Below are 21599 nucleotides of genomic sequence, written 5' to 3' on the forward strand. Positions count from 1 at the left end.
GCATTGTATAGTGCCAATAGCACATATTACATTTTTAAATGAAAATACTTTCACAATATTTTCCTTTTACTGACAACATACATATAACAGCAGTTTTTAAGTAAAATGAACACTAGGGGCAGTATGATGCCATCAACTTGTTTTTCTTTTCACACTTATGATACAGTCTCAAGACACTTATATGGTGTTGTACTTCTGAGTGCTCAGGTTCAAATTCAGTGAAGCACGATTTAACAAAAGAGAAAAAAAAACTGTGGTTGGACTGGACTCTGCTCTAACATTTGTTTTTGAAAACAAAAATATTTCGTTACCTGCACGACAAGCTTCACCTTCTCTAGGACATGTATCTAAGACATACAATAAAACATACCCTAAGTGATAAACTTCAGATTTGCAATAATGTAGACAGCCCCTTCTAGTGGATTTGTCATCTGCAACAACATACTTTACATTATATTTTACGTTTACTGCCAACTACTGGCTGGTTTTCCTGTTATTGTAACATTTTTAGGCATTTTATTTTTTTGTTAACTTTTTTTTTCCCGCAGTTCAACATTTCAACATTAACCAAGTCATGTTTGTTAACATTAGTTAACGGTCTGAGTATTTCAGAAACTACTGATCTTCTGGGATTTTCATGCACAACCATCTCTAGAGTTTACAGAGAATAGTCAGAAAAAGAGAAAAATATCCAGAGAGCGGCAGTTCTGTGGGCCGAAAAGCCTTGATGCCAGAGGTCAGAGGAGAATGGCCAGACTGGTTTGAGCCGATAGAAAGGCAACAGTAACTCCAATAACCACTCGTTCAAACAGATTTATGCAGAAGAGCATCTCTGAATGCACATCAAACCTTGAAGCGGATGTGCTACAGCAGCAGAAGACCACACCAGGTGCCACTCCTGTTAGCTAAGAACAGGAAACTGAGGCTACAATTTGCACAGGATCACTGTGCGAAAAACGTTGCCTGGTTTGATGAGTCTTGATTTCTGCTCCAACATTCGGATGGTAGGGTCAGAATTTGGCATAAACACCATGAAAGCACGGATTCATCCTGCCTTGTATCAACGGTTCAATATTTTATTATATGTATCAATATTTCCAGTATCTTGTTGAATTATGCCATGAAGTATTAGGGTAGTTCTGAATACAAACGAGGTCCAACCTGATACTAGTAAGATGTACCTAATAAAGTGGCCTGTGAGTACACATATGTATATACTACTGGTCTGTTCCATAATGCAACATTTTTAGTTGTTGTAGTAAATCAAAACTTTTAAAAGCAAAATAAAAACATTTCATACAATTCTGATCAGCTTTAAGTACATTATTGACTAGACATACTCTAAACATTTCTAAAGTGAATGCACATCTTTGAGTTCCGAGCTGGGTGAAAGTGACAAATGATCATAAGGTGATGACATGCTTTGATTTGGACCATAGACATTTGCACAGGAAGCTGTTTAATGAGGTGAGCCGTTCATATGCTGAAAGGCCCATAATCGCATTAGTCCATTAATAACAATGCGAAACGAGTTGAAAGAGGCAGCCGTTGTCATTGTGGAGAAACCGCTTGGCAGTTCCGCTTTGTTTGTTGTGCTCGTTTCTGTCAAGTCAGTGGAAATACGGCATCAGCCAACGGCACGGCGTCTTGTTCGCACTGTGGCTGCACTCCTGATCAGTGTCACTTTAATTGCAACCGAATCTCTCCGGCTTCATGGAACTAATTTAAATGCATATCATTTCGTATTTCTAAAAAAATCTGTCATCCCAAATATGTAAATGTTTAAGAGGCAGCCGTCTTCTGCTTGGCTCTGAGTAATATGGCTTCAATAAACTTGAGTGTCAAGTATGCTTGATTTATTTGAAGTGGAGGGGAAGACTTTAATATGAGACACATGTTTTCAATAGATAGCTGACGTTTGAACTGATAAATCACCAGAAGATGTAGAACGGCAATGCAGCAGGCAGCCAGTGATTTGTAAGTAATATAGGGCAGGCATACAATATTGCGCTTCAGATGATTCCCGTTCTTTTTTAATTTTCCTTTTTTTTATTATTTTGTAGGTTGCAGTTTAGATTTTTCATCCCATCATGACAGCATGAAATCTGGACAATAATTACGGAGAGCACTGGATGCAGATCTCTGGAGACCACAAGCTTTTGTTTGATTATGACGGTGGAGGAACACTTTACTACCAGACAGAAAGCAATATGGGCAGTTTTCATACAGAAGTCTACTTGATTTATTATTTTTTTAATATTTATTAACAGTAAAGAGGGAACAAAAACTAATGGTATAAAAACAGTTTACCACTTAAACAACAGATAGCTGAAATACTTTTTGTGAGCCCAACCTTATGAAAAATGACTATTTGTAATAAACATTTTAAATGTAAGGTTTATTACTGAACTACTATTACAGTTTAAATTCTGAAACAGTTTTAATTTAGGTTAAGATTTAGTTTTAATAGTTTTTGTTATAGGTATGTTTTAGGTAAAAATTTAGTTTAAATTTTTATTTTTAACAATTTCTGTATTTATATTCAATTGCATTATATAGGAGCAATATCGCATGAGTAGCAGTGCAATATGACCATATATCGCCACTGGTGGGAGGCGTGCATTGGTACGAGGCTGCAGGCCGACTGCCTTAGTGTCCCATCAGTTACTATATCCGCTTGTTAAGTGGTGACGTGTTTGTGACGCATGTATACTGTTTCCGGGTCCAAGCCGCCATTCATTTGAGTGGAGAAATCATTTGTTTATGATCGCGTTTTATTCCCATCACACATTAAAGTTAATTTTACATAAAGTCATAGTGTACACAACAATCTCTGGGCTTGCTGCATAACAAATACCAAAATTTTAACAATTTATAAAACAATGAATCACTTTCTGGCCATCGGATATTAGGCATGGACATATATATTGCGATCGTGACTTTCGAAAATATTAAATTGCTTTGTAAACGTTTATTATAACCATTTCATGAATCTCACCATTCAGTTGAATAGAGCGCTTGGACCCGGAAGCCGCCTCGCATGACGTCACACTTTTAACAAGCGGATACAGCCATGGTGGGCAAGCTACTTGAAAAATGTAGTGAGCTAAGCTATTAGCTACTCTACTTAAAATTTAGCTTAACTACACCAAAAGCTACTCCCTGGGAAATGTAGCAAGCTAAGCTAAAAGCTACATGGCAAAAGTAGCTTGGCTACATCTAAACTATTTTCACAATTTTTCTTTTTGAATCAAAGCAATTTAAATCCAAGTCAATTATATCTTAGTGATCAATAAAACTGTCAATGATACTGTTCAGTTCAGTTATTTACTGTAAATAATATTGTATGCTTAAAAGAAAAAAATTATAGTATATAAAAACTAAAAGAAAAATTCCAATAAAACCAGGTGTTCCACATATTTTGGAATAAGCATTTTATATATATATATGAGCAATACAAGACGAGTAGCAGTGCGATATGGCTGTATAGCAGCACTGGTGGGAAGCATGCATTGCTTAGCGTCCCGCCAGTACTGATATACAACCCTTCTGCACTGCTATGAGTGTGATATTGTTTTTATACAACAGTTCAACATCACAATCCTGTATATAAATAAGAAAATCAAACAAAGGGAATCTAAAAACCCTTTTTTATTAGGAACTACTTTCTTACGCCATTCATTTACATCTGCAGCTGACGTCGAAACAGCAGAAGTCGCTACTAATTCATTGTCACTTTAGAGCTAGTGTTTGAATGACTCTAAAGTGATGACAAAACTGCAGATTTTTGCTCACAGTTCAGGATTATAAGGCTAAACGTGACATGAAATGCCATCCATCTACAGAGATATCTTCTTACAGTGTTTGAGTCTACAGTATTTCTCTGTTGCAATTGGGATTTCACAATAATTAACCCCGAAAATAACATTATCCACTAACGCTACCAGACTGCTGTTGTGTTTGCGATAAGGAAAAACGCTTAACACTTGTGGACTTTGCTTATTTCAATCTGCCAACACAACACAAATTCCTGATACACAAGCAAATCGGTATAAATACATCACTACAACATACAAAAAGAGAGATCATCTAACCTGCCAACATGTCTTTGAAAACCCAGGAGACCGGGGAGGAGGGGGTGTTCGGGGGTGAGGTTGAGAACAGGATGCAGCCGGTTTTGGGCGACGCTTCGATCGTGTACTGTTCCTAAGTTGGAAACCCAGGGGTGTTTAGTTTACAGACTGTAAACTAGGGGGGTTGGGTGAAATTACGGGAGGTTTTTTTTAGAAAGGAATAAAAACGCGATGTTTGCGGGAGACTGGTCTGAAATACGGGATAATCCCATGAAAAACAGAAGTGTTGGCAGGTGTGCTTACCAGTTTAAAGGTTCAGGACACCCTGGAGAACTTTTTTTTTTAATATTAACAGATTTGTGTGTGTTGAGCATCAGTTAAGACAATGTTAGCACCTATCAGTTTTAATTGTGGGGAAAACTGGATAATTTTGGGCTTTTGTCAGCTAATTTCAGCTTCCGGGTTTAAAATGATTTTTGGGGCGGGATCAAAATCGGCGACGTAGCGCAGTACTGCAAGTGCAATGATGACGCGTCGGTTTCTCATTATTATTCATATCGGAGTTTTCTTATCCTATGAAAAGAGCCGGCCGCTTAATTATTCATGAGACCTGCCAGAACTGCCAGTGTCAAGCCCGAGCTGTGAGACACGCCACAGTATTTAGCCGTTCATGAAGGCTCATATGCTCGTTTCCATGATCCACGGGGTTTGTTGCATGTTTTCCCCCGCGATCTTGTCAGGGCCTATCATACAGCAAAGCTGTGTGTGTGCTGCTAGCATTTTTGTCGGGAGAGCAGCACGAGAATTAGAGAATGGCGGACACTGTCTTTTATCAGGAGTTCGTTCACATTCAGACACATCGCCGTGCTGCTGTGTTTGCCTAAATCCTCCAGATTACCAGCAGGGCTAATGGTTAAAATAGACAGGTCAGAAGACCTGCTGCCACTGAGTCTGCTGGATACGGGGATTGAGGGAGAAGTCCTCATTTTAGGGTTTACATGAACACACTTATCTTTATAATGATATAAATTGTGGTTATGTGTATATGAAATTACGAATAACAAATGTAGCAGGGCATTAAATCACTGTTCATTTCTTTGCATTTTAACTTTGTAAACTATACACTCATGCGTCTCCTCACGGTTTGTCTCATTTTGTGAGCTAACTTACAACAACAGTTTTTCGCTCACGTTCTCCCCTGCTGGCCACGCCCACTCCTGCCTGATGCTCGCGGAGCTCCACGCCCATTAATCATGCATCTTTTGAAAAAATTCTGAAGTAGACTTTAACCGAAAGTGGGGGGTGTCATGGCCCTTTAATATTTATTTGATCTGCTGTAGTTAGAAATCAGACTGTTATATCTTCTAAGGATAAGGGCTTATTATGCGGTTCTGTCGCCATCTTATGGATAGAAACATCAACTATCGCCGACACGCTCTCTCAGAAATTGTAAATGTTTTAAAATAGGCCCTATTCTTGCAAATAAACTGCATAGTTGCAATCTAAACAACCACATTATCGACTAAAAAAGCCTCAAAAGTATATTTTGTTGTGTATCAGCAGTAATACTTGTCAAACTGTAGTGTCTGCTTGTTGCTGGCTGTATGTGGGCGGAGTAATAGACAATGGGTCAAGAGGCTGTACGGATGCTGATATTACTTAAATATATCACGGCTATCAGCTAATCAGACAGAACTGTTGTATAAATAAACGGTATAGTTACTGTATATATAGGAAAACATAGAAAGAAACAAATATATAGAAAAAAATAATTAATAATTTTTGTAACAATTACACAGTTTAATTTCTTTGTGTGCATGTTTTGGTTATATATATATATATATATATATATATATATATATATATATATATATATATATATATAGTGGAAATAGCACATGAGAATTTAGTGTATTCTCAGAATGCAATATGCAGCATATCTAAGGCCAAAAAAATACAATAAGTATATGTTGCCATGCTTCTTATGTATACATTCCTATATACAGTACATATATACATATTTTCTCATAATTCCTTAGGTGGTCTGCCCTCTAAATCAAATCAGTGTCATCAGGCCACTCTCATAAATACAGTACAGACTATAAACAGGCCTTTGCATTTTCACTGCTGTTCTCGGCTTCTTGTGTTTCACTGCAAGACAAACGAATGATTGTAGTCAAAGCCTGTTTGTGCATAGCTCTGCCAGATCAAAAGCCACACGGCCTAACAAACGGAGAAATTCGCAAAACTGTTATGAATTACGGGGCTTTCCTCCATAGACAAAACACTGGCAGTGTCTCCAGATCTCAGTGAGGTTTACCACTCGCTGGCTACTACGAAAACCTGCCAAACAACACCATTTATTGATACAGAGTCACTCTGCATTGAAGGGGCACTCGGCCTATGATTACCATGCTTTACCGGCAGAAATTACAGCTTACAAGTGTTTTTCATTGGCGTCTCGGCCCTCTAGACTTCACGGTCCAACATTCGTCTGGTTGATGGCTTGATTAAAATTACAGTGTGCGTCTCAAACGAATGACTGCATCATCGATTGATGAATGAATCTTTCAAAACTACAGCAAATACAGTCAAAAGGTTGAAATTATTCGCCCTCCTGTGATCTTTTTCATATATTTCCCAAATGATGTTTCACATCCACATCCACAATTTTTCCACAGAATGTCCTAATATTTTTTTTCTTCCGGAGAAAGTCTTATTTAATTCATTTCGGCTAGAATAAAAGGAGTTTTGAATAAAAAAAAAAAACATTTTATGATCAAGATTGTAAGCTCTCTTAAGCAAATTTTTTTTTGATTGTCTACAGAACAAACCATCATCGTACAATGATTCGCCTAATTACCCTAACTTGCCTAATTAACCTAGTTAAGACTTTAAATTGCACTTTAAGCTGAATACTCCATCTTAAAAATATGTACTAAAATGCTGTGATCATGGAAAAGATAAAAAATAAATCAGTTTTTAGAGATGAGTTATTAAAACTTAGCAAAAATCTGGAACAAAAATATACAGGGGGGCTAATAATTCTGACTTCAATTGTGTGTCTGAATCATGTGCTGTTGATAATTGTGGCATGACACGTCCAGCGTTAAAAGTCTGATCTAAAAACCCGTGTGGGAGGGTTTGTGTATGTGCTGCATCAAAAGAAACACCATATGTACCCAATGTCGAACGCCCAATGTGATGTGTGAACAGCCAGAGGCCACAACATATGGAGATCCACCGTAGATTTAGCTTTACTGACATGCAATGAGGTGTCGATCTGCTCTGCTTAAAGGGAAAGCTCACTAAAAATGAACCCTCACGTCTTTATTCATTTGCAGAACACAGAAAACCTCAGTGACTTTCAAATAAATGGGGACCTAAAAATATTGTTGAATAAGTAATAGAGATGTGAGGATTATTCCTATTTGATTTGGTAAGTTTCATGATAATGCCACAGCCAAATCACTCTGCAGCCCAAGACCGGTTACTCACTGAAGCTAAGCAGGGCTGAGCCTGGTCAGTTCCTGGATGGGAGATCACATGGGAAAACTAGGTTGCTGTTGGAAGTGGTGTTAGTGAGGCCAGCAGGGGGCGCTCAACCTGCGGTCTGTGTGAGTCCTAATGCCCCAGTGTAGTGAAGGGGACACTATACTGTTAGTGAGCACCGTCTTTCGGATGAGACATTTAACCGAGGTCATGACTCTCTGTGGTCATTAAAAATCCCAGGATGTTTATTTAAAAAAATAAAATCTTATGGCACTTCTCGTAAAGAGTAAAGGTGCAACCCTGGTGTCCTGGCCAAATTTTCTCTATCACGGCCTCCCAATCTTCCCCATACATTTTTTGGTAAAAGATTTTTAAAAAAATAATTAATCAAAACTAAATTACATTAATATAATAGATTCCGAATATAAATAAAAAGAATAATACAAAAAAAAATGCACTTCATTTTTTTAAAAAGACATTTAAAAAAATCCACGTTATCAAATTACAAGCTGAGGTCAACTCACATTTAAAGTTCCTGCTGATGAAAACAGAATAAACCTCAGTCAACATTTGAAGTGGATCAAAAAAGTTTTTCAAAATTGTTCAAAAAGACAACAATGGGCGCTGCTCAATAGTTTTAGGATATCTTTGATAAAAGGTTTTGATCCATTTGTCCACTTTTATTCCACAATGTTGATTACTGTTTATATATACACGCATGTGTGCGTGTGGTACGTGTTTTTGTGACATATCAGGACACACATCTGTATAATGACATAATGTATGTATGACGCAGGTATAAAAAGGTGGTAAAATAAAAGGACATTGCTGATGTCCTCATTTCTCAAAAAAATTCATGCAGAATTAGTTTTTTTCAGAGAGTTTTCTGTGAGGATTGGGTTGGGTGGGGTTAGGGCAATAGAAAATACACTTTGTACAGTATAAAAGCAATGGAAATCTATGTAATGCCCTCACAAATAACTAAACAAGTGTGTGTAACTGATGTAGATTTGTATCAGAAAGAGCATTCATTATCTGTAGTTACGCAAGTCCTATACAAACTTGTTAAATGCTCATTAAAAGAGAGAAAGACAGAGAAAGAGCGGTAGAGGGAGAATGAGAGAGAATAAAAACTGAGAACAAATTTGCTAAATGTTCAAATTGCTTTCCATTGTTGTCAACTGGGTGCTTTTTATAACTTTTTACAGGTTTACTGTCATTGATTTGATAATGCGATTGAACTAATAAAAAAACAGCAGAGTTTTGAGGTGGAGATTGCTCCAGAAGTGGGAGAAAGCAAACAGACAAGCAGAGGTGAATTTAACTAACAAGAGAGTTAAGCAGCTGCTTAGGACCCCAGGAAATATCTGTAAACATAAATAATACCCATAAATTATATAACATCATTTTCTATAAAATTTTGTATGGGGAGGGTCTAACAAATAAAATTTACATGATTATTACATCTGCGCACAGTTGTCCCCCACCCCCAATCATGGAGCAGTCCAGCAGTCAAATCAGGCTAATATTTAGTTTTAAAGCCTTGTCAACTTGACAAGCAGCACCCGAGTGTGTTCAAAAGAATTAAAAACGCCAAAATGGGAGGAATTTATACCGCATTTTGAAAGTGAAACCATCTCATATTTACGTTTTACAAGTTCAGTATTTATTACACGACGGTCTCTTCTTTACAATTACGTTAGCTCTTAGCATTTAGCTCTGCGTTCTGCTTTGTTAGATTGACTGTTTACATTTATATGCTTAAGAAGCATTTCATCACAGTACTCTGAAACAATTTAATTACTTCTCATATTTATTGTCTATTTGTTTTCATCTCCTTATTTAATATTTAGTAAAACAAATTTAGTTAAAACAAAATAAAAGAATGTACATTTTTACATGGAGTGAAAGACTTCTCTTTAGAGATATTCGATATGTGCACTGTTTAATAATTGTGCACAATACAAATATGCAAATGTAATTAAAAACATATACAGCTAATTTAATTGTTGTTTATAAATCACACAACTGGGGTATACAAGATTACCTATAACAGCACTGTAATTGTGACATAAAATACTGTTTCATCTTTACATTTAATGTGGTTCTTTTCTATCCTTCAGTACTTTTTGTGTTACTATTTAAGTGTTCCTTTATTGCTCTGACAATGTAGCTGTTTTCTATGGTTCTGCTTATTTTGTTATTTGCCCAATAGCACAGCAGTGCAGTGTATAGTGTTAAGCAGGAAAAAACCTGTCCTATATTTATGTATCAAAGATTTTTTTATAACTTGAAATGTTGTACAACTTAAAATTTTAAGCAGGTTTTGTGCAGCTGTTTTTTTTTTTTTGCAGCTGTTTATTTGTAAACAGGGTAGGAAACCTATGTGTTTGAATTATTATTTTGCTCAAGTTTTAATAAAGGCTTTAACTCTCAAGTAACCATTTATGGGAAAATACTGGATATATATCGTATACCGTCATTCCTCCTAAAAAATACTGGGATATGATATTTTGTCAATTACACCCAGCCCTACCGCGCACATGACAGTTGGAAGTAACACACACCGGACGTGCACATTCGCATGTTATTTAAAATGAAATCATTCTGATGGCACTCTGTGGTGCGGCAGAAATATGGACAGTGTAAAGGCTGATTTATACTTCTGCATCAAACGCTGTCGTATGCTACGGCGCTGACGCATAGGCCTTTGCCGTGGCCGTCGGCGTCGCTGACGTGCACCTCTCAAAAAAGTGTAACTACACGTCGCAACAACGCGTAGCGCAAGCTCTGTGATTGGTCGGCTTGGTAGCGCTGATGAGTCTGGGCGGGGCCGAGAGCCACGCGAATGGCGCGAGCCCAATGGAGCGATTTTTTACAAGTGTGGAGTCCCGTGAAGGAGCTCCGGATGGAAAGTTTTGTTTTGTGTTTACCTCATAGTTAAAGCTGTCGCACGTCCGCCGGTTCCTGCCACAAAATGAGCGAGTTTGAGCCACTTGTACATTCAGTAAATGTTCAGGAAAAGCAAATCAGCAGCGAAGAAACTCGACACAGAGGAACATTAACACCTCACTGCCCACTAGCGTTTCGGAAGTGTAATGCAGACCAACAGAGACAGCGTGCAGAAGTATAAATGCACAGCTACGGGCGTTGCATGCGCTGTGGGTTACGCCGGTCACTTGACGCAGAAGTATAAACCAGGCTTAATGAGTCGTAGCTGGGCACCGCAGAGAGCCGCTGACTTGGGATGCCAATGTGCATACCCTGATAAAAACCTATGTCTACAATTCTAATGCATGGCGCGCAGGGCACGACGCATCCAGTGTGCGACCCCCTGTAAGATGGTCTTGCTGCAGACAGCTACAACCTTATTTGATTCCTTGCTAAAACTCGAACTACTAGCGATAGAAGATTTATGCTAATTTGGCAAGCTAAACCCATTCTGTACTGTACTGTACAGGAAACACATAGGAGATTGATTGACAATGGTCTACAGCCAATCAGGACGCAGAACAAAATGAGCTGTAAAAAAAAAAAAAGCATGTCAAACACTAAAAAATACTTCAGCGAAACTGCGAACTGCGTTATAGCGACGGACCATTGTATAGAAAAACAACCATGTGTGTATGGCCTATCCCACTGCAAAAAAAAAAAAAAAAAAAGTCGTAAAGTAAACACTACATCTTAACGCACGTGCAGTACAGACAAGGCAAGTTTACTTATAAAAGTTCATTTCATACACAGTGGCATTTCAAAGTGCTTTACATAAACGGGAATAAAAAGAAGACAATAAAATAAAAACAAATAATAAAAATGATTAAAAACAGATCAAAATGTGTTAAAACAAGTTATAAAAATGAAAAAAGAATAGAAAGACAAAATAGTGTGATCTGTGGTAGCCCAGTGCTCATTCAGTAAAGGCACAGCTAAAAAGGGGACTGTTATTTTCGTGTGGATGACCCACCTTTGAAAAATGATTGAAAATGAATGTAGATGCAGAGCTTTTTTAGATGAAAACACCATTTTCAAATGTGTCCCGATGTAGTCTGACACAGGGTGTTGTGGTGATTCATAAACAACAGTGGGTGTCAACAACTCCTGGGTGATCCTTTTCCTCGTATAGTGAGTCATAATGCTTGACAATTAATGCCACGTTTGGGACATTTCACGACATCATAAGCACGTCTAGTTTTTTTTTTATCTTTTCACAACAAAGTCTGTCAGTCACTTTGACCAATAAGAACACATAAGCTCCTCCATATTCAGCTTTTAAACATGCCGAAATGAAAGAGAACCAATTGTACTGGTGCTGTTTTATGCAATGGAGGAAAGGTTAGTCAAGCTCTGGTATTTTTCATTTTTGAAAAAAATTGTTGTAATACAAGAGTCAAGATAAGTTTTAATTACAATAAACATGTTTTTACAGCTTATTATAAGAATGTTATTATCTAGTTCTTTAGAGAAGAAGAAAATCATAATTCAGGTAATTTGATGATTTGAAAAATAAGTAAAATTGTTGTTTATTGATGAGAACAGATATAGTTTATATATATATATATATATATATATATATATATATATATACATATACATATATCCTGTTTTGGTGTCTGCATCATGATTCTATATGTAAAAGCATATTAAATAATTACATTTTACCATAAAAGTCACGTGAAGTGCTTTGAAATATGCAATTTTATTCGATGTTTGTTTGACGTCTTCAGCCCTACTGATAACATTCAGGCCTCTTGCCTATATTTGGGCTGCTTATCTGCCTTTCGATCCCCCGTGCTTGCAATCTAGGTGTCATCCTTGATGAGTCATTTAAACTAGACAAACAGTTCAGTTACTAGCTTCAGTTTTTATCAACTACGTTTGCTGTCTAAAGTTAAACACTTTTTAAATCCCACTACTCTAGAAATGGCTGTTCTATGCTTTTATTACATCCCGGTTAGACTACTGCAATGCACTTTACTGTGCATGTCAAAATCCCAAATTTCTCACCTTCAGTTGGTCTAAAATGCTGCTGCTAGATTTAATTGTAATAGCAGAAAATAGGACCACCTTACCTCTATTGTAAGAGGCCTCCATTGGCTGCCTGTCCAATTCAGAATTGATTTTAAAGTGATTTTACTGGTGTATAAATCCCTCCATAATTCCATAATCTAGCCCTATCCTATCTCTCAGAGCTGATACATTTTTACACTCCCTTGAGACCTCTAAGGTCAAGTGATCAGAAGGGGGGGCAGAGCTCGGTTGCGGAGCACCTTGCCCCTTGAGATCAGAATGGCTCCATCATTATCTATTTTAAATCACTTCTTAAAACGTACATTTTTAGCTTGCTTTTTAAAGATTATTTTAATATTACTATCTACTGCTACATTTCTACAGACATGTCTCTTGCCTTATTTCTATGCTTTTATATTCTGTCTTTTTATTTTTACCTTGTCTTATGTACAGCCTTTGGCCAGTCTTGTGACTGCTTTTAAATGTGCTCTATAAATAAATGAACTTGACATAATCTCCACCAAAACATGGAGAGGATGGGACATAGTATAGCCCCTCCCCTTTTCATAAAACAGCCAATAGTGTTTTGCTTTATCACTGCTCTGCCAGTGACAGTGGTTGAGCTCAAGCGCATCAAATGTAAAGCATCTTGAAGGGGTTGGGGCTTGTCAGATACTAGAGAGTATTTGATTGGTCACTATTAGATAAGAAACTGAAGTATGAGGTGACGTGACTAAAACCGTGATCCATTTAAGCAGAGCATTTATAAACATGTTGATATCAGTTTTATTTCTTCTAAACACAAATTGTTACTGTTTTGCTGCTCACTTGGCTTAGATATCCTAAAAACTAACAATAATGATACTAACATCTAAATAGGGTTAGTTTCATTTCCAGTGTAGGGGAGGTTACTTTGGAAATGTAATAGATTACAGATTACAAATTACCCTATTTAAAATGTAATGTTACACGACTTTAATTACTTTATAAAAATACCTAATTACATTTGTTTAATTTGATTACCTTAAAGTTTCTAATATTTATTTTAAACTAAATCATTTTCACGCATTTATACAGAGCAGGTGTGACCTTACAGTAGTAGTTTACTGTTAGAATCTCAAAATCTTTCATTACTAGTGTGTGTGTGTGTGTGTGAGTGTGTGTATAGGTGAGATCGTGAGCTGGGAAAGCAGTGGGCCAAACCACTGTGAGAAAGGGGAGGGGGAACTTTTTCTAAATGCATTTTAAATGCTAATTGCGTTCATTTATATGGACATGTTCCCCCTAGGATTTACACCCATAGATGCGCCACAAATCAAATGCATCAGAATAGCACCGCTTTAATAAATGGCCTTGGCAAAAGGCATCGTGCATTTCAAAAACAGGCAAAGCAGCAGATTATTATTATTCAACATATCCCAGATTTCTAAAGAAAACTTTTAGATGAAACCCTGTTTGTAATCTTTAACATTTTCATAAGTAACTGTAATTTAATTACACACTTTTTCTCTGTAACTGTAACAAATTACTGTTACTTTTATTTTGTAATTAAATTACATAACGTCGATACATGTAACTAGTTACTCCCCAACACTGCTTATTTCATGGGAGCTCTAAAGTTTTGGTTACATTTGTAAAAATAAAGCATTGGCATAATAATATTCTGCTGCCATTCAGCATAACAAATGCAAATTACATTGAATAAAGAACTGTAGAAATAAAAGTTGACAGACAATAGCAAATTATGAAGAACAACAATTAGTAATATGTCATCAAATGATTCTTGTTCTTAACATACATGGCAAATAAACTACTTACAATGAACTACTATACTTTACTGGGTGTCTTCTATACTGTAAATCATAAAAATAACCACCATCACTTTTATTGTTTTAATCTTTGACCCATAACGCTAATAAAACAGCCAAAAATGATTGTTGATAACAAAAATACTCTCCAACGAACCAAAGGTGCCATAAAGAACCACTGCACAACTATAATTTCCAAGCACATTCTCGCTCGTATGGAAACGAATGTAAACCGAGTCCAGTTTTAGCTGACGGTGTTTGGAGTCGCGGAACACAAACTCAGATTTACAGCATCAGTTGTTCCACACACACACACGCACACACACGCATACATACACGAACGAACATGACCACCAGCTGAGCTCTTCAGACCCAGAACTCAGACTGTTCCTTTCAAAGGCGGCAATGTATATTTTGATGCTCATTTTCCTGAAACGCTTCATTTCACAGCGAAGAGAAGTGAGTCAGACCGTTTCTACAGTTTTCCAACATTTCTGCGTAGTCACCACTTCTGTGTTTATCTTAATTGGCTCACGTTGGGGCTCTCCTGCGCCCTGAAAGACAAATCTCGTAATGTTGGACTCTGTAAAAGACTCTGAAGTGTTTTAATATTAAGAGCGTTTTGAGTGGAGAGGGAAAAGTGACTGGAAAAGGCCAGAAGCCGAGGATAAACACGGCCGCCATAACACACCAAAGCATGGGCAGCGTGTGGGTGGCATGCATGGGTAATTTCCACACCTGTGTGTGGGTATTTCCTTAACTGAAAAGCTACGCTGAAAATAAAAAAATACCCATAAGGATAACAAACATATGCCTGAAAACCTGCTTGACTTTTTTTAGTTTGTAAGTTTTTGGTAACCCTTTTAAACCCTTTTCTAATGGCCCATTTTCACTGAGTGGTACGGTACAGTACAGTTTGGTATGCTTTTATGACCGTTTCCACTAAGGTTATAATGGTTTGGAATTTTTCATTAGATTTAGCTTATTTCGTTTTGACTTTTTCCAAATTCAGTTAGTTTTAATTAGTTTTTAGAGGCAGATTTACAAGTTTTTATTAGTTTTTTTATTTTAAAAATTGCTTTGTTTTAGTTTAGTTTTTATTTGCTGTTTTTTTTTTTAATGGATATTTGTTAGGTGCAAGATTCAAAATCAACAGAATAAATATTATGTAATAAAAACTCAACCAAATATATGCAAAAAAATTGACACAAGATCACAAAGGTTCGTTTACCGCGCACACACTGCGCACCTGTGGGCTGTGGCCAGAGGCGCTGTAACATAACAGCAGAGAGAGCAGAAATGCCATCCTGCTATTTCCACAGAGCTTCTCTGTTTCTGTATTTGGGCTTCCAAATGACACAACCCAAACACAGAAGTGCTCACAGTTCAATATTAATTATGTTCCAGAGAATTATAAAGTACATAGCAAGCATGATTGGACTAAACGCAGCCTTCAGAATCTCTCCCAGTTCAGTGCTGGATTCGGCTAAAATCTCCTTAAAGATGGAGCAACTACAAGGAGACGCTGTGACCTCTTAGCCATGACCTGTAAGTGTTTTTATTTGTTAAAATTGATCATGACATGTACAATATCTAGCCTTAACGGTATGTTGTAACAAAGATGTAAACAATGGGAAATAATGTTCGCCACCGCTAACAATTTAGCTACAAATCCATATTTATCAGTCAAACTGCTGTAAACACACAAACACACATACACGCACTCTTGACCAGCATGTGCGTCTCTCTGTGTGTGACGGCAGAGTTTCTCTATACAGGCAGCTTTTCCATGCGTTTTACATCCCAGACAATGAAGTCGCAAAAGATATGTGAACGATTCATGTTACTTACACAGACATATTCCGGATGTGTATGAAAGACGTTGTGTAACGCGTTGATTTAAAAAAATACAGCAATGCTCTTCTAACTGGAGTGTAGCAGAAAAAAAATGGCAACAATGGCACACAAATACTCTATTAAAGGAGCTGCATCCCATTTTCACTCGTTACAGACAAATGTTGAATGACTGACTGATTGTTTACGTAAAACGCGTCTGATTGTAAGGGCGTGACTTGGAGCCGATCCGCAAATCGCAGCACATTATGACGATGACCAATCAGAGTCAATTGAGGGCGGGCCTTTCAGAGGAACTAGGAAATATATCAGTCGTTTTCATGTTAGCCGAGTAGCTGTATGTAATCAAAGTGAGATTTATGAAAAAATAATGTGATTACCTTCAAGTGAAACATAAGCACACATTGCTTTGCATCTTATTAACACAACCAAGCCTTAAAATTACATTTTGGACCACCCCTTTAAGTTAATAAAAAGTTTTATTATTCTAGTTTATTTTTTTCATTTATTTTTGTTAACTATAAAAACCTTGGTTCCCACTGTCAAGAGGTGTCAAAAAGCATACCATACCACTTCTTTTATCCTTTGTAAAAGGTACCCAAGCACAACAAAGGGGTACCAAAAGGCTGAGCTAGACGCGCAGCTGAACACTATTGGTTTAAAGAGAAACATCACTAGCGTGTGCAACAAGCCAGGAGAATGAAACCACAAGCAGTGCCATTTTCTAAATACACGACAATACGCCATAATCATTTGTGAAGTTTATTCATAAATTCATGGAAATCTACCTGAGCTCAAACTGCCCTCTTGCCCTGCAAACGGGAGGTAGCCCAGGCCTTGAGAATCTCATTAGCTCAGGGCTCTTTCTCGAGACAGTACTGGCTGAATACAGTGCATCCGGAAAGTATTCATAGCGCTTGTCTTTTTTTTTTTTTTACATTTATTTATGTTACAGCTTTATTCCAAAATGGAATAAATTGGTTAATTTCCTTAAAATTCTACAGACAATACCCCATAATGACAATGTAAATAAATAGTTTTTGAAATTGTTGCAAATTTATTAAAAACAAAAACTTTTTAAATCACATGTACATCAGTATTCACAGCCTTTGCCGTGAAGCTCTAAATTGAGCTCAGGTACATTCTGTTTCCACCGATCATTCTTGAGATGTTTCAGCAACTTAATTGGAGTTCACCTGTTGTAAATTTAGTTGATTGGACATGATTTGAAAAGGCATCTACCTGTCTATATAAGGTCCCAGGACAGACAGTGCATGTCAAAGCAAAAACCAAGCATGAAGATTGATCACAGAGGTGATAATTAACCCGATGGTCAGTCTGTCTGAAGTCCAGTGTTCTCCTGTGGAGAGAGGAGAACCTTACAAAAGGACAACCATCTGTGCAGCAATCCACCAATCAGGTCTGTATGGTAGAGTGGCCAGACAGAAACCACTCCCCGAATTTGTCAAAAGGCATCTGAAGGACTCTCAGACCATAAGAAACTAAATTCTCTGGTCTGATGAAACTAAAATTGAACTCTGGAGTGAATGCCTTGCAAAACGTTTGAAGAAAACCAGGCACTGCTCCTTACCAGGCTAATACTATTCCTACAGTGAAGCATGGAGGTGTCAGCATCATGCTGTGGAGACGTTTTCAGCAGCAGAAACTGGAAGACTAGTCAGGATAGAGGGAAAAATGAATGCAGCAACGTACAGAGACATCCTGAATGAGAACTTGCTTCAGAGTGCTCTTGACCTCAGACTGGGGCGACAGTTCATCTTCCAACAGGACAATGACCCAAAGCACACCACCAAAATATCAAGAGTGGCTTCACAATAACTCGGTGAATGACCCTGAGTGGCGCAGCCAGAGCCCAGACCTAAATCCTATTGAACATCTCTGGAGAGATCTGAAAATGGCTGTACACTGTCGCTTCCCATCCAACCTGATAGAACTTGAGAGGTATTGCAAAGAGGAATGGGCAAAAATTTTCAAAGACAGGTGTGTCAAGCTTGTAGCACCATATTTAAAAAGATTTAAGGCTGTAATTGCTGCCAAAGGTGCATCAACAAAGTATTGAGCAAACGCTGTGAATACTTATATACGTGATTTTTCAGTTTTTTTTTTGTTTTTTTATAAATTTGCAACAATTTCAATAAATCTTTTTTCACATTGTCATTATGGGGCATTGTGTGTAGAACTGATGAAATAAATTAATTTAATCCATTTTGGAATAAGGTTGTAACATTAAAAAAAAGTGGAAAAAGTGAAGCGCTATGAATACTTTCTGGATGCACTGTATGCTTCGTACTGTTTATGAACCCAAATAAGGTCTAAATGTATGCTTTGGGTATTTTTGTAAATGGCAACACAAGCACAACGGTGAGACACAAGCTTGATAAAGGTGACCTGTAATGTACCATGTTGTACCACTCAGCGGAAGGCATAAGGTATTATTATTTTTTAAATGTTATTACTCCAACTCAAAACTGGGCACAGGCTTTAATTTTATACTTTTTTTTTTTTATTTTAAGAGATGTGCATTGTTTAACTCCATGCATATTTTTTCATTTTTTATTTTTCTCCCCGTGAAGCATGGCTTAGATGTCAACATGCATTTAAAGGTCACAAAAAAAGCAATTAACTCTTCCTTTTTCTTTTATTTACGGCAAGTTAAAAGGCTTTTACAAGTTTGCTAGATGTGTTATGTCGCTTTTACAATGGAGAAACAATGCACTTCTACAGTACGTGTTGTCATGAAGGCAAAGCCAGATGGAGGCGACGAAACATGCAGAGCGACAAAAAGACTTTCAAGTTCTGCTTTGGTGGCTGCTTCACATCCTGGCTGATTTGTGCATATACTCACATTAAATTTCTTTTGTCTTTTTAAGAATGGTTGTTAAAAGTTGCGCACTAAGAAACCGCCAATTTAACAACATCTTGTTTTTTTGCCTTTATTTTGAAAGTCTCTAATTAAACCCTCTATGAGTGTCTTTAAATGTGGTTTTCTGCATCTTCAGTTTGTCAGGAAACAATTCATCACCTGCAAGCTGGTTGGCAAAGCATTGTTTCCAATGACTATTTTTCTATTTAAGGAATACTGGAAAACTTCTTTTACAGTATTTACAAAATCAAATCCATGTCCTGGTGCAAACTGGAAACATCTTAATCAAATTAAACTTGACAATTAAGTCCTTTCAAAAGCCACTTCCATGTCACTGAGGGGGAAAATCTGTAAAAAAAAATTACAGCAGAAACTGCAGAGCTCCAGTTGCCAAATATTCATTCTAAAAACAGCATTGACAGCTTAGGAGCAAAATATAACAGGGTTTTGCTTATTTCTCTTAATGAGTTATGGGTGTGTTTTAGGCATAATGTGCATTAAATCAATAAGAGTCTCATCTCCCATTCCCTTTAAGAGTCGCACCATGGCACATTCGCTATTTACATGGCAGACTTTGTACACAGAAAAACTGAACACTTCACTAGTGAGAAAACAGTTAAAGACTGCGTGAGGTTAAACACCATCTACAGAACGGGCCTCTTCCATTAGGCCTTTTCGATTTCACCGTGCATTTGGAAAAGAAAATTCCCTCATGAAAAAAAATTGTTATAGTAAATACTAAATATTTTTGAACCATGCTGTAGTAAAGTACTTTATTTAAGTTGTGGTAATACTTTTGTCGCTACACTGTAAAAAGAAATCACTCAATCTACTTGATAAATGCTTGTAAACTTTACTAATTTTGGTAAATTTGTAGACTTTACTTGATTTGACTGATAAATGAACTTTAACGTGGACCAAGTAGTTAAACTAAAGAACTTTAGTAAACTGTACTGAAGTTCATCAAGTAAGTTTGAATAAAGGCTTGAGCCGTGCAGTAGCAGACTTTGGTCAGCAGGTGAAGTAAGAGCTGCACATGCGCAGACGGAAGGTGCATTCACTCCTGGCATTCAAATTGGCAATTTCACAATGCAAAGAAAAAAATAAGCTAACTTTTTCCATTTTGTGGACACACAGGTGAGATATTATATCTTTTATGCATGTATATTACAATGGTTTATCAAAAAGCATGTATTTTGGGTGTTATGTCATTTCATAAAGTTTCCATTTACCTCGTTTTTTTAAGTTATTGCTAACGCTATTAACTCTAAATTTACTATTTTTCCACTCGGTTGTGGTATTTCATATTCTTGTTGTATACACAAAGATCTGAGATACATTAAATTGCAAACTCTGGAATTTTGAAGAGTTTATCCATTTATGTAAAGTTAACATTGAACTTTTACCAAGTGAACATACAAATTGTGTTACATTGTGTTATATTTATTGCCAGAACTTACATTTAAAGTTTTGGAAAGCCCAGACAAATCTTGATAATATATCTGACGCTGTCATCCAAAGTATTCATTATATTATATTATATTATATTTTATTATATTATATTATATATACTGTTATTCGGTGACTCTCCTTTATTCCACTCACTGATTGCCTCATTACATCTACACGTGGCTGTGCAGAGATCGTGGCTCATCTAACACATCCAGATCAGAGCTTTTAAAACACGAAGTTGGTACATGAACATTGTTTGCAAACTAGCGGTAGTCAAATCATATTTCAGTACATGTATTGGTTTTTAACTCACAGTTTGGTTCAGTTTTACTACAGTTAGGGGAAAGAAATCAAACAATTATTCTTGCTTATTACTATTATTATTGGGATTATTATTATTATTTGTAACATTTCTGTTTAAAAAAATGTCTGCTTGTATGTATGCAAATTTTAAATAATCCAATAAAATAATTTTCAAGTACATATATTATATATTCAATAATAAGCCCAAATGTTTACATGTACAGTATTTATATCTGCTCCAATATTTTCACAACATCTTTAGTGTACTGGTCGGCATTACTGTTTCTTGTCTGTCCTGTCTTATTTGCACTATACGTTGCACAAACCTGCACTTAGCGCTCTTATTCTTATTTATTTATTTTCTTATTTTATTTCATTCTCTAGATTTTTTATAGTAGTGCACAGTTCTGTGTTATGTTGTCATTTTATGCTGTTTGATGTAGCACCTTGGTCCTGGTGGAACATTGTTTCGTTTCACTGTGTACTGCACTGTATATTGTTGAAATGACAAAGCCAACTTGACTTGACTAGTATAAGTTAAAACTAATTCTACTTACTATTAAAATATATTGATATTAGGGTGATATGGACAAATACACAGCTTTCATATTTACAGTTGAAGTGAGAATTATTAGCCCCCCCCCCCCCCCCTGTTTATTTTTCCCCAATCTCTGTTTAACGGGTAGAAGATCTTTTCAACACATTTCTAAACATAATAGTTTTAAT

General features: G+C 36.7%; 1 protein-coding gene across 15 annotated transcripts in view; it reads right to left on the reverse strand.

The window, feature by feature from the left end:
• Positions 1-21599, reverse strand: part of runx2b (RUNX family transcription factor 2b) — a 292292-nt gene that overhangs the window by 143534 nt on the left and 127159 nt on the right. The gene's annotated exons all lie outside the window — the stretch shown is intronic.

This window comes from Danio rerio, chromosome 20 (genome assembly GCF_052040795.2).
Source record: "Danio rerio strain M-AB ecotype USA chromosome 20, GRCz13ab, whole genome shotgun sequence".
Classification (NCBI taxonomy): domain Eukaryota; kingdom Metazoa; phylum Chordata; class Actinopteri; order Cypriniformes; family Danionidae; genus Danio; species Danio rerio.